Source organism: Castor canadensis, chromosome 8 (assembly GCF_047511655.1).
Source record: "Castor canadensis chromosome 8, mCasCan1.hap1v2, whole genome shotgun sequence".
Lineage (NCBI taxonomy): Eukaryota > Metazoa > Chordata > Mammalia > Rodentia > Castoridae > Castor > Castor canadensis.
This window is the reverse complement of record NC_133393.1, coordinates 11,658,467-11,672,255: the sequence shown is the minus strand read 5'-3', so window position 1 is coordinate 11,672,255 and position 13,789 is coordinate 11,658,467. Positions and strand designations below refer to the sequence as shown.

Here is a 13,789-nt window from a genome sequence, read left to right as displayed (position 1 = left end):
CTGTTTCATCACATGCAGAAAAAGGTATGCAATAACCTGGATTCATGCAGGAACATTCTCTGAGAAACTCAGAATGCGTCACCTTATGACTCAACACCAAGGTTGCCAGATCTCCATACTTTGTGGAATAGGCAGGTGAGTGTGGACACCTCTACTGAAGGCAGCTCCTCCTTACCATCAACAGCAAAGGCCAAGCCCACAGTTCTGAGCACGACATCATGCTCAGTTCATATATTTCATATAATTCCATCTGGGTCCATAGGTCCAGTCAGCCCACTGTAATACGGTAGATAAAGTGCTGCTAGAACACGGGTGCGTCCATTAATTTACATGTGTGTGACTACTTTCATCCTTCAGGGGTGGAGCTGGATACCTGCAATAGAGAGGACCTCTCCTGTAAAGAGTGAAATGTTTACCACGTGATCCTTTACAAAGAACATTCAATGACTCAAAACAGGGCTATGGGAGCTCCAAGCCCCTTCATCAAGCATATTGTAAACTCTGACACCAGAGTCCTTTCAGAATCTCCCATGGGCTCTGCATGGTGCTCAGTATACAGGAGAATCAAAGAATGAACTTTGAGAGTTGGAAAGACCTCAGAGGTCAATTCATTCAATTCCTTTATTTTAGCCATAAAGAAACCCAGGCTACCAACCCCAAACAACGTAATAGCAGGAAGCAGAGTGAAAAATCAATTTTCCTGAACTCTGCCATATTGCTTTATTATTCAACAATTGGCAAATATGGGATAATTGCAAAGATATTTGTGCACTTACATAGCAACATGAGTTGTTGAGGAAATGGTATATGCCAAACACTAAATGGATGTGGGCATTACAGTCTTGGACCTCAAAGCTCAGATGAACAGTATATATACTTATGTAAAATTTACATGTATATCCTATATACTATGTGTGTATATATATATATGAAATAATATGCATAAAGTGTATATATATATTTCATATGAGTACATATACACATACACATGCAATAGTAAAAATGATAGTGCACACATTCCTTTGTAGGAAACGTTCAGCATGAGGAGAGGATCCATCTGACCTAGACTTCAAAGTAACCATTTTCAGTTGGTTATTGTTCTATTCACTTAAACCCAAATGGGAAGAAATCAGCACCAAGTGCAGAGAGCCGAGCAGTGACAGGAGTGATCTCCATCTTGCCTCCCTGGTCTCTTTCTCCAGTTCCTTCCAAACACTCCTTCTTCCATATCCCAAACTGTTCATCCAATAGCCTGCCTTCCCTCCTTGACAGCACTGTGTACTCACTCCTTCACCCCAAAGCTCCCTCCAACCAAGAGCCAGTTATCTCCCACTGTGGAATGAAAGGCACCTGGACCTTGTTAGTGTGATTCTTGGCACACAGACGGAAAGGGCAACAGGCTTAGATAAGCTCGGTATCATTCTCCAGGGTGACCTAAGATGGGAGAGGGCCCCAAAGGGCTTGGCCATGGTTTTCTCTAGCAGTGCCCTTGCTCTCCCAGGAAAGGTGGTGCCAAGAGAAGCCTCTGAAGTCTTGATGGGGGTGGAAACTGGGTTCCTTCCTCACCTGCCCTGGCAATAGGTCTGTGGAGGAGGGAAGACAACAGTTCCCTTCTCTGCTGGAACTCTCTGATCATACTGCCCTTCTCTGTCTATGCTGAGAAACTCTGCTTTTTAGTGGCTTCCTGATGCCAGGTTCCCTTGCTTAGAGCTCTCTTAACTTGCTCTCAGATCACAGTTCTTCCATGTCCTAAAGCTGCCGTAGAGCACAGTTTCCCCGCAACACAGCACTTCTGGGGTTTTTCTATCCCCTCCTTCTGATCTTCTTCCCTCTGCCTACTGACTTGATAAAGTTGTACTTGCTAATGTCAGCTCAGGTAATAGGGTCCATTGGTAGCCATTCATAGTAAACAGTTATGCACTGAAAAGAACCCCTGGAGAATATTACTTAAAGCCAAGAAGTTGATCCAAGCTTAGGAATTTATGTCCCTATGGCAGATAAATGGGAAGGGGACTAGAGAACAGGTGATTTTTTAGGCAGGTCTAACACTATATGTGATAATTGCCCCATTTGTCCTTCAAGTATAAAGATCTGTTCTTCACCTTGGAGCATTCATTGGAGAAGTAAGGAAAGGCAAAGGCTTGTTTATCTCACTCTGCTTCAGCACTAGCACTTTCTCTTTACTAAGCTGGGAGCCTGGGTGAATGACTCAGTAGAGAGCACAGGTCCTGACCAAGGGCTAGGGTTTGTAATCTGGTTTTCTTATGATCTAGTTCTGTGGCCTTAGCCAGAGGGGACTGAGTCTCAGTTTTAGTTTTAGTGTCCTCATCTGTAATTTGGTAGTAATACCAGAACCTGCTCCACAGAACTCAAGTAGTTAATGGAAATCAGGTGCTCAGAACAGCACAGAGCCACTGCTGTTACTCAGTTTTACCAAGTTGATTCTCTGACTTCTGAAAGTGTAGGACCAGTGAGGACAGGGGAATGATGACTTGATTTCCCTGCTATTGTCATTTCAGCTCTTCTCTGCCTTGCTTACCCTTTCTCTCTTCCCCCTTCCACCTTCTATTCTTTTTCCCAGTGTTTCTCCAGATGGAAAATGGACTTTGGAAATGAATGGATTTGCGAAAAATAACAAGCCCATGACTGTTTTTACAATTCCATAGGCCACAGAGCAGATTTTAAGGCCAAGAGTCAATATTTAAAATAACCAAATTCTCTGTACATTAGGATGACCTGAGACCAGATGACTCCCCTAATCAAATTTCTATCCTACATGATTCTCACGGTGCTTTAAATTTCCACCATTAGGTTCACTTGTCTAGATTCAGAATCTACCATAGACCTGGTAGATTATAGGCAGAGGCCCCCTTACTGGATCCATCATCAGAAACCCGTGGTTTGTTAAACACTTGCTAAATTGCAGGTGTTCCAGAGGCCCTCTTCCCTGAAGACTCTGATTCATTCGTGTGGGCTGGAATTTGGAAAATGTGCCAGGTGGTTCTTAGGGCTCTGCAGGGCTGGGAAACCCTGTTCTGGTTTCCCATGCTTAGTTCTGGTTGGATCCTCATGTTTTCCTCTAAACTTGTGCAGAAGAACCTCATGTGCGACCCCGAGTCAGATAGCTTGTATGTGATGAGGATTAAACCTCTTTCCTGTTTCAGAAACTGTATGGACACATAAGCAACCATTTTAAGGTGTGTGGACATAAGGGTGGGAAAAGGAAGACAGGCCTCAATATTCAGTATTCAACAGAAGCAGTAGAACTTGATCTAGGAAATGGAGGGGCAGGTATAATAGAGAGCATACTACAGGAAGATTAAACAAAGGCTACTAAGTGTGATAAATAGGGGAGAGAAGTGGCAGGCAGGATGTCATTCTGGAGGATGCCTTCTCATGTAGGAAACAGGGAGATAAATAACTTAGTTTCTAAGGTGGAAGCTGGCTTGTTCTCCAGCTTCTCTTCTGCTGGGAACAGAGTTAGATGACATGTCCTGGCCTTCCTTGCACATGAGGATAGCCCTAAGATTGAGTTCTGAACCATGGAAAGTGGGCAGAAGTGATTTGGTCACTTCGTAGCAGGGACCATGAAAATCCCTTGGATGGTCCTCTGCCTTCATTTTTCCATGTACAAACTAAATGCAGCACCCAGCAGAGGAGTTGGTAGCCCTGAGCAGAGACAGAGACACAGGGTGGAAGGAGCCCACGGGAAGAAGACTACTCACCAAATGCCGTTGAGTTTATTTTGTGAACCCAGATGATAGGCTGTGTTCTGGCACTTGGACTATACTGACCAATGCAATGTCTTACATCTGAACAGTGAAAACTTTAGCTTACAAAAGACGTTCGGGCTCCTTATCTTATTGGACCCTCATAGGTGTCCCACCAGACAGATCAGATTCCTCTTATCCTGGTGAAGTGCGTGAATGAGGAAAACTGGGAAAGTCCCCACACGACTTTCCTCTCCTGTGAGCAGGTCCTGCCAAGAACCCTTTATCCTCAGAACAAAAATCTCAGGCAAAACATCACAGACCTATGACTCCTTTGGTTTCCAAGCCAAATCTCAAAGACACCAGGGGTCTTAAATTTTATGCTATGACTATAAAATGCCACAGAACCCAAATGTGAAAGTGAATAAAGGGCAGGCGAGATTGCCTCTCCCCTTCATTGGCTGTTTACACACACTGTCAGTATTAAGAAGCAGAGGGTGCTTACACTGTTGGTGGGGATGTAAACTAGTACAACCACTCTGGAAAAAAATGTGGAGGCTACTTAAAAAGCTGGACATCGATCTACCATTTGATCCAGCAATACCACTCTTGGGGATACACCCAAAAGACTGTGACTCAGGTTACTCCAGAGGCACCTGCACACCCATGTTTATTGCAGCACTATTCACAATAGCCAAGTTATGGAAACAGCCAAGATGCCCCACCACTGACGAATGGATTAAGAAAATGTAGTATCTATACACAATGGAATTTTATGCAGCCATGAAGAAGAACGAAATGTTATCATTCGCTGGTAAATGGATGGAATTGGAGAACATCATTCTGAGTGAGGTTAGCCTGGCTCAAAAGACCAAAAATCGTATGTTCTCCCTCATATGTGGACATTAGATCAAGGGCAAACACAATAATGGGATTAGACTATGAGCACATGATAAAAGCGAGAGCACACAAGTAAGGGGTGAGGATAGGTAAGACACCTAAAAAATTAGCTAGCATTTGTTGCCCTTAACGCAGAGAAACTAAAGCAGATACCTTAAAGCAACTGAGGCCAATAGGAGAAGGGGACCAGGAACTAGAGAAAAGGTTAGATCAAAAAGAATTAACCTAGAAGGTAACACCCACGCACAGGAAATCAATGTGAGTCAATGCCCTGTATAGCTATCCTTATCTCAACCAGCAAAAACCCTTGTCCCTTCCTGTTATTGCTTATACTCTCTCTACAACAAAATTAGAAATAAGGGCAAAATAGTTTCTGCTGGGTATTGAGGGGGTGGGGGGCAGAGGGAGGGGGTGGAGTGGGTGGTAAGGGAGGGGTGGGGGCAGGGGGGAGAAATGAACCAAGCTTTGTATGCACATATGAATAATAAAAGAAAAAAAAAGAAGCAGAGGGTGCACATCTGGGGGAGAGGAGCCCTGGGCTGGATCAAGAACTGGCTATTTGTTGCCATGACAACCTCCCAAATTGGATTCTAAAGAGACAGTAACTGGGACAAGGTTTTTACTTTCTCTTTATTCTAGGTAATGGGTTCCCAGGGGGACTCTGTTCACTGTGTATCCTCCCCTCCTTCACCTTTTGTGCTATTTCTGCCATCTCATACTTGCTTATTTCCCCTGTACCACAGGCAAATGATAAACAGAGGAAAAGAGCACCACCTCAAGGCCTATAGAGGTTGATATAGGGTATAAGGTAACCAGCAGCGCTAAACTTCTACCCACTGCAGCCTGTGAGTGACCCTAAACACTTCCCACTTCAAAATACTCCTCAGATGCACTAAGATCCAGTGTACTATGTTTAGATAATTAACCACCTCCGTCTTTTCTAAAATATGATTGTTCCATAAGCAGGTAGAAACACATGCAATCATCTGCATTATAAATAAAAGTCCAAGTTGCTCAGCTTACATCAGAGTACTTCATAATCCAATGTGCTGTGGTCTGAATGAATGTTTGTATTTCCCTGAAATTCATGTTGAAACCTAATCTCCAAGGTAGTGGTATTAGGTGATGGGGCCTTTGGGAGATGAGCAGATTTCAAAGGTGGAGCCTCATAATGAGGACAGTGCCTTATAAGAAGCTGAAGAGTCCAGAGTTCTCACGCTCTCACCGGATAAGGACACAGTTGGAAGGTACCATCTATGAACCAGAAAGCAGGCCCCCACTAGACACCTAATCTGCTGCTGTCTTGATCTTGGACATCCCAGTCTCCAGAACTGAGAAATAAATTTCTGTTGTTCATAAGCTATCTAGTTTATACTATTTTGTCAGAACCCTGACTTATACTTCCATCTGCTACATCAACAACCCTGTAGATCTTTTCTTGGCCCCAGTCAAGCAGAATTTGTAGTTCTTTTAGGACACACCCTGACATTTCTTGCTTCTAAGGCACTGCTCACTTTTAGCTCCCATCACCTAAGATATTGCATTTATCACCTTACCTCTTACCACTTAACCACTCTTCCTGTGCCTCATTCTACTCTCTCAAAGAGGCATTTGTTAAAGCATACTCCTTATTTCTTTCTTCCTTCTCCACGCAGCCTTCTCTGGAGGAACTTATTCCTTAAACCATAGCTCTAAGCAGAAGTTCAAATCCACATCCCCAGGTTGACTATTCTGACTCTCAGTGCTGATTTTCTAGCACTCTAAAGACCCTCTGCACTTGATTGACTTGCCCACATTTCAAGTGAAGCAGAAACCAGATTATTTTCATGATCAACAACTCTCTTCCTTGCAGACATATTTCTGTTATAAATTCATAGACTTTTTTTAAGATTAAAAGGAACCTTAAGGCTCAAGTACTTGAGCTGTACTCAATCCATTTTTAATATCTTAGACAAAATGGTCAACCCCACCACTGGTATCACCATTCCAATGTGGAAACCTGTCTTTCCAGAGATGAATTCACCTTGGAACTACTGAATCTTAAGCTTTGGTGTGTCTCATAAGTTGCACAGACTTCTGCCAAGGTATGTTCCTAATGTTGTGTTCACATCACTCTCCCACAGCACATTCTGCCTTTCAAACCTGTCTGAGCTCACATTGGCCCCTGATAGGACCACTGTAGTATTCTCCTCCTTGGCCTCTTCCTATCGTCACAAGTTCTTGGTGATCAGGGTCACAACAGCAATGGTAAGAATAGTAGCAGCTAGCTTCTCTTCCTTCAAACCATTTAGCATGTATCTCAAAATGTTAGCTTGCAAATTTATCTGATCAGAGGGGATCAATTCTAGAGGTTTTTCCCATACATAAATTCTATGATTTTATGGTTGTTGATCCCAATTTATAGAAGAAGAAACTTGGCCTTAAAGAAGGCCACATAACTAGTGTGTAACAGAGCAGGACCTGGAATCCAGGTCTTCCCATTCATTATCTTCCCATTACATCTTGAAACCCAGAACATGAACCAGTTCTGGTAGTTCCTGTTACTTATAAGGGAGCAGAGAGTACATACCTGTTATTCAAGGGTCCCTCCAGCTGTTGTTGGGATTTTTATTTTTATTTTTTTTGCTTATTTTTCAATAGCTCCCCTGCATATAGCATTCCTGAACCTCCTCACCTCCATGCCTTTGTTGGACCTACTTTACTTGCCTACTCCTAGCCACCTCTACAAATCCGTATCATTCTTCAAGGTCCCACTTTCCTCTAGATCAGGCCTGGAGACGCGCCAGGGCCACACTGGGGTCCCTTTAGCTGCATCCCTCATTTTGTGTCCTGCCACTTATGTGGCACTGACATTTGTTTGCATTTTACCTCCTCAGCTGCTCTCTCTTGTACTACTAGGACCCTGATTCTTGTTTTGAGATCTCCCATCGCTTTAGCTTTCACAGAGCCTGGCACAGAGTGAGTGCTTAATAAATGTTTTTGCTAATTGATTGTCTTGAATCCCGTAACATCCAAAGTTCCTTGTCTTACTAATATCTCCTTTTTGCCTAGCTTTTAAAAATGCCTGTCACTCCTATATTATAAAAAATTTGCAAAAGAAGAAGAACAAATCATAAAAAAGTCAAAGCATCATTTTCCTTGTTAGTCTGGGGTGATTTGTGCCAATAAGCATCTTTGCCTCAGCCTCCTCCATTTAGTGAAATGTATGCTACAAGGAGGGATAGGATTCCATCTTTCCCTTTTAATTTCTCACTGGCTAGCTCAGTCCTTTTTACTCACGGTTTGGGCCAGTGGTTCTTAGTCTTTGGTGAACTTCAAAATGACCTCTGGGTAGCTTTATAAGGATACAGTTGGCCTCGTCCCATCCTCTTATATCCAAATCTCTGGGGACAGAGCCTGGGAAGGTATATGGGAAGATCTGCACACTTTTCCATGCACCAAAGCTGAAATCCTCACCATTAATTTTCCACAAGTGCTACAATAAGTACAATCCAAGGATGATTTCCATGCCAGCATAGTTAGAGGGCACTTCTAGAAGTTAACAACTCCATTTCCTCTTAGTGAAAAAGATTCCATTCTGACAGCAGACTATATTAGTAATTCTTAAAGAATTTCAAATCAGAACTCAGATTTACACTGTTGATATTACCACTGCATTTGTAAAACAAAAAACAAAACAAAACAAAAAACTTGTGTCTCTGACAGGTCAAACAACTTGAAGGAAAATACAAGTTTCCACAGTAGGTTGTCATCCCTGGGGTTAGGAGACAAATTTCCTTGACAGTTGATGCAGACTCTTCAGGAATCCTGGGTGGAGAGAGCCCTTTTTCACAGACTCACGTCTTCTTGTGTGTGTGTGTGTGTATGTGTGTGTGTGCATTTTCTCTGAGAGTGACCATGGCTATGTAGAGCTGGGAAGTTGGTGAGGGGGTTAGAAAATATGCAAAGAGAACCAGGGGAATCTCCTGGAACCAAAGGATCTAGACTCCAGTCATCTTCTTCACCCAAGGGTCAAAGTTTAGACAATTTTCAGGCGAACTTGGGAGGCTGTTCCTAGAGCCCAGTGAGAAAAGAGAATGGAGCCCTGAGATAACTGCCACATTATTTCATTCCTTGTACGAGACAGTAATTGACGGAAAGAATCAACTTCTAGAATCCAAGGATGGGTCAGAGATCTGCACTCACCCTGTGGTGACTCCAACGACATTACTTGAGACAGTGACCTCTCCAGCTGGTGGAGCAGCAGCCCAGTCAGAGGCAATCAGAACCAGTAAAGGTTGTGCTGAGACCTAGCTGCCCTAGGTCTGTGTCCTGGCCCTAGCAATAAGACAGAAGCAGGTGGGACTAAGCTCTGACTTCCTCTACCTATCGAGGGAGAGAAATCCTAAGGCTTCGCTTTTACTAGTTGGACTTCATGTGGCCTGCAGAGGAAGCCCTTCTTATACCCCACATTCATATTCATCCATCACTTGTTCAGTACTCAAACCAACCCTATGAGATGTATATTGTTGATATTAGCATTGCACTTGTTAAAAAAAAAAAAGCAAAACAAAACAAAAAACTTGTGGCCTAGACAGGTCAATGTGTCCAGACCTACACAGATGGTAAATCACACTTTAACACCCAAAGTTGAACTCTTCTGCCACTAGCCTGGACCCAACACCTGGCAACTCAAAGGGAACAAACAATGAAAAGCTTTTGACCTTTGTTCAAATCAACAGACTATGCCTTGGCTAGCCAGAAAACAGCCTGAGAGACATCACAGGGCAGATTCATGGTCACGCTCACATCCTGAGATGGCCATCCTTTGACCTTGACACCTGTGGAGATGCTATCCAGAAAGCAAAGACCCATTGAGAGAGCAAGGCAGGTGGATTTGTGATTTGGGCGATTGACTGTAGACCAAAACCTAGAGATAGAGTGAAAGGGAAGCACAGTAGCTTAATGTGATGAAGTGAATATTAAAAACCCTATGAGCTCATGCTTAAATGAGCTAGCCAAGGTGACCATGCAGCCAGAGCATTTTGTGACCATAAAGGGAACACCACAAGATTTGATCCTGTCTGTTCTAGAAGTCAGATGACATACCATGTGTCCCATGATTTAACTTGCATTCTGTACTTCTATTTGAGCTTTTGGGCCTCTAAGGAAAGGAAACAACTAGTCATTTCTATCAGACAATCAAGAGGACTCCATTTTATTTCCCCCACACTGAACTGACGATTATTTGACTAGACCAAAACGCCATGCCCTGATTGTTCTGGAGTTCTGTGGATAGGGCTTACTAGTCGGTCAGCATTTGTTAACTGAGCACTGACTATAAACAACACTCATGCCCATGATGCCCCAAGGCCATCAGAAGTTCTGGATATGAATCTTCACTAGAAAGCCCACCTATTTTAGTGGTGGCAAAAGCTCTACTACTGGGCTCACCTCTGCTCATGTTTCAGAGGCTCTCCACCAGGGCTGTGCACTGAAGTCACCCAGGGAGGGGGTGAACATACTGTTTCTAGGCCCCACCCACAGAGACACTGATGTAATTGGTCTAGGGAGTAGCCTGGCTCAGAAATTTTAAAATCTCCATCAATGATTTGAATGCGTTTTCTGTTGAAACCCACATCTCAGGCCCTAAGAAAAATTGGTAGGGAAATTTGCCCACCATGGACACTTCACTTTGGTGGCTTTCTATCACTGGAATCTTGGGAGGGCCTGAGAGCTGAGGGGACTGTAGGAATATCTTGATCTAACATGCTCAGCACATCCTGTATTTGTCCTCCCAAACTGCTTTCTGTTTTGCTTTTACTTCCTTGCCCTTTTTATTTTTTTTTCAATAAACCACACTTACTGCTAGTATGCAGTCTCTAACTTGCTACCCTTCCTTAATGATCAAAGTCCAAGTAGGGATGATCTCACCTGTTCTTAAAATACCCTGCAAGTGAGGAAGGAACCAGGCCTTTGTTCTCTAAGGCAAATCAGGGACATGCAGACCCAGAAAGGTTCTATCTGCCAGGGAACTCATATCAGAATTTAAGTCAGTGTGTTTATGACAATTTTCAAGTTCCAAAGCCCTTCCACCTCTATGTTTCCATGGAATCCTCACAGCAAGTCAGTGGTTACAAGATTTTCCTAATCAGTGTACCACACATCCCAAACAATCCTGGGTCACACCTATATTCCTAGACTAAGTATTGGTAATATCTCCTTTTACTTTCAAAAAGTGTCTTGGTTTGGACAATGAATTATATGCCCCTCTTGTTTTAAGAGAGGGGCATCGAAGCTCACAGAAGTTAAATTAATTCATTCAGAGTCACTTAGCTAATTAGAAGCACAGATAAGACTTGGATGCAGGTTCCATGTGTCCAAATCTCTGCCCCATGCACAGATAGTGTACGAATGTTCTGTAGCACACTAGAATCAGAGCTCATCTGATCTGACCTTTCTTAGTAGAGACAAATAAATGAAGAATGTGAGGAAACAATTCCTTAAATGTCCGTCTTAGGATGTTTCCTGGAAAGGAAAGACCTGGAGTGCATAACAATATCTTTGACAGACTTTTATGAATACATGAGTGCAGATTTATAAATAGCACAAATTTTCATCATGGATGACACTTGAAAGCCTAACTTGTCAAAATAAGGTGCAAGACTGGCATGTGAATGTTTGGAAAAGCAGAGGAAATTTAAGAGTCTGAAGTGCTGGAATTGAGGACTGAGTCTGAATATTCTTTGCTGATTTGCAATTCGTACACCCTCTCTGAGCACATGTGTTGTTTGACCATAAAATGGTCATCATTCTTGTTTCCCTAGGATGTCACGAGGACAGCAGCAAACTGCAGTTCACCAAATGCTTTGACAAGGTTCCTATGAGTCAGGTTTGTTTGTTTGTTTTCTTCATTTTTCACTTGAGTGAGTCAATCTTATATACAAGGATACTGGTGACCAAATGAGATAAGATATATGAACATGCCTTACAAGTCCTAAAATGCTGCCACTTGTTACTGCTACTATTTTTCTTATCAGCAGTAGTAACTGATAATAACTACTGATTGCTGTAGGATAGGGTCACATGGCGTTGACTCTCACTGGGTGGCTGTGGTTTAGAATAGTAGACTCAGTGGGCAGGCTGAGTTGGGGGTCCTCTGATAGGGGTGTTGAAAATGACCAATGTCATGATTCTGGGTGAAGCCTGTACTGCCTGGGAGACTATAGAAACCAACCAGCCCTTCCCTCATGTCTGCACCTCTGTTCTCTGACCCCATCAGCTTTCTCTTTATGGGAATCATACAGCTCAGAGAAACTTCCCACTCTGGAGAAGTCAGGACATTGCCTGTCTAAAATGACGAGGACTGAAGAGCGTCCCCACAATATTTCCAGCCTTCACTTGTCCCTGTAAATGGTCACACTAACCAGAAGTTCAAAAAATGGGGAGGAGGAGGGATCAAACAGCTTTCATATCTGAATTTTTTGATATCCCCATCAATCTGGTCTTTGAGCTGGCCATGAAGGCCTGCTTAGCTCTCAGAGTTTGCTTCCCTTTAGGAAAAGAAAAAAGTGACAGCACAGGCATTTTAGAATTCTTTGGGAGCACCCAGAGCTGGGCAGTGAGCTTTTTATATAAATGGATAAAATTGCTAAGGCTGCCAACATGAAATTCCAAAGGTGTAGTAAGAATCTCTTTCCACGCCTAGCAGTGGGGCAAAGGGCTCCTCCTGGCTCTATAGAACCAATTTGTGTTTCAAATGTCTCTAAGTCCTAGAATAAGGACTTACTTTCTTAAGGAGAGCAGCCAGACTCTGTGCTTTGTGAAGCTCTGCCTATTCCCTCTGGGCTGCAAGTCTGAACTCTGGGGTTGGGGCACCCCAACACTGCCCTGCTTAGAAAGAGACGTGACCTCTTTTTTTTACCTGGGTCTGCTAGAGGACCTGTAAATCCTGTCCAGAGGAGATCTAGACACCAAAGTCGGGCACGTGGGATGAGAACAGACTGAGGAAAGCAAGTGTCACTCAATGACTTGCATAATTGTAAAAAAATATTTTTAAATGCAAAATTTTTCCAACATTTTGGCAGCCTGGAACAATTGACACACATCTCTTTGGCAGTATAAAAAGAAGTCATGACTGATTTTTAATATTTTTAGGAGTACAAAGGTACCAAAACCCAAAAGATTGTTATGGAAGCTTATATAGACCTTAAACTTTCTGCCAGAGTCTATTTAAACTGGCTCGAAAATATGGATGATTTGGGCAAAATAACATCTTTCTGGTTCCAGGATACATATAGGCCTTTTAAATTCAGCCAAGATTCCTCCCAACCCTCCCCAAGGAACCAAAGATGTTTCTCTCTTTTAGTAATCTGAATAATTCCAGGGAAACTATAGTCAAAGATTTATCCCCTTCATGAAAGGTCTTTGCTCTCAGGCAGCCTGGTGACTCCCCTCCCCCCAAGCTCTGGCGACTTTTTCTGCCCCGCCCGGGAAGGCTGCTCTCCTGCCGCCTCGGGTTTCCGGCTTCTGCAGTGCAGGCACTGATCAAATGTTCCTTTCTCTTTACACCCGCAGACCGGGAAACTGCCTCGGCCTCCATCCTTCCTCCTACAGGTTGCAAACGAATGACTGCAGCTCTGACACCAGGCCACGGCTGTTCAAGGAGCCAGGTGACTTAATTTGCCGTTGCGCTTGGCTCCTTCATCCCGGCCTGTCACTGAGCGTTTCCCGCGGCTAGCGCAGAGCCACGATAATGACCGATGGTAATAATAGCGGCAGGGACGGGGTGTTCACTTTCTACTACACAGGTCACACGGCAAGACAACACCTTTGCTTGCTTCGCTTTTATTTGTAAAAGAGGGAAGTGATTTTAAGAATGTGATTTTTGCTTTGCCAAAGATGATTACATCAATAACCTTTCTTTCTCCGGCTCTTCCCTCATCCTTACACCATTGCAGAAGACAGGTTCGCGGGTCCAGCCAGGTTCCTGACTTGTCCCTGCACCTACAGACATCCTTCAGGACCACTCAAAACAGCGCCTCACAGGGCTGGGGACCCGCAGTGGTGACCACAGGTCCTGCGGCAGGTTGGACGAACTGCGGGGCAACTCTCCAAGAAGACGGCACCTGCCAGATCGAACCTCACTCTAGTCCGCCCAGGAGCTCCAAAGCGAGTAACTGACCTGCAGAAACGCCACC

The 13,789-nt window shown here is 43.6% G+C and overlaps 1 protein-coding gene across 3 annotated transcripts in view; it reads right to left on the bottom strand.

Moving 5' to 3' along the window:
* Clic5 (chloride intracellular channel 5) overlaps window positions 1-13,789 on the bottom strand; it is a 157,707-nt gene that overhangs the window by 91,853 nt on the left and 52,065 nt on the right. The window lies entirely within an intron of this gene.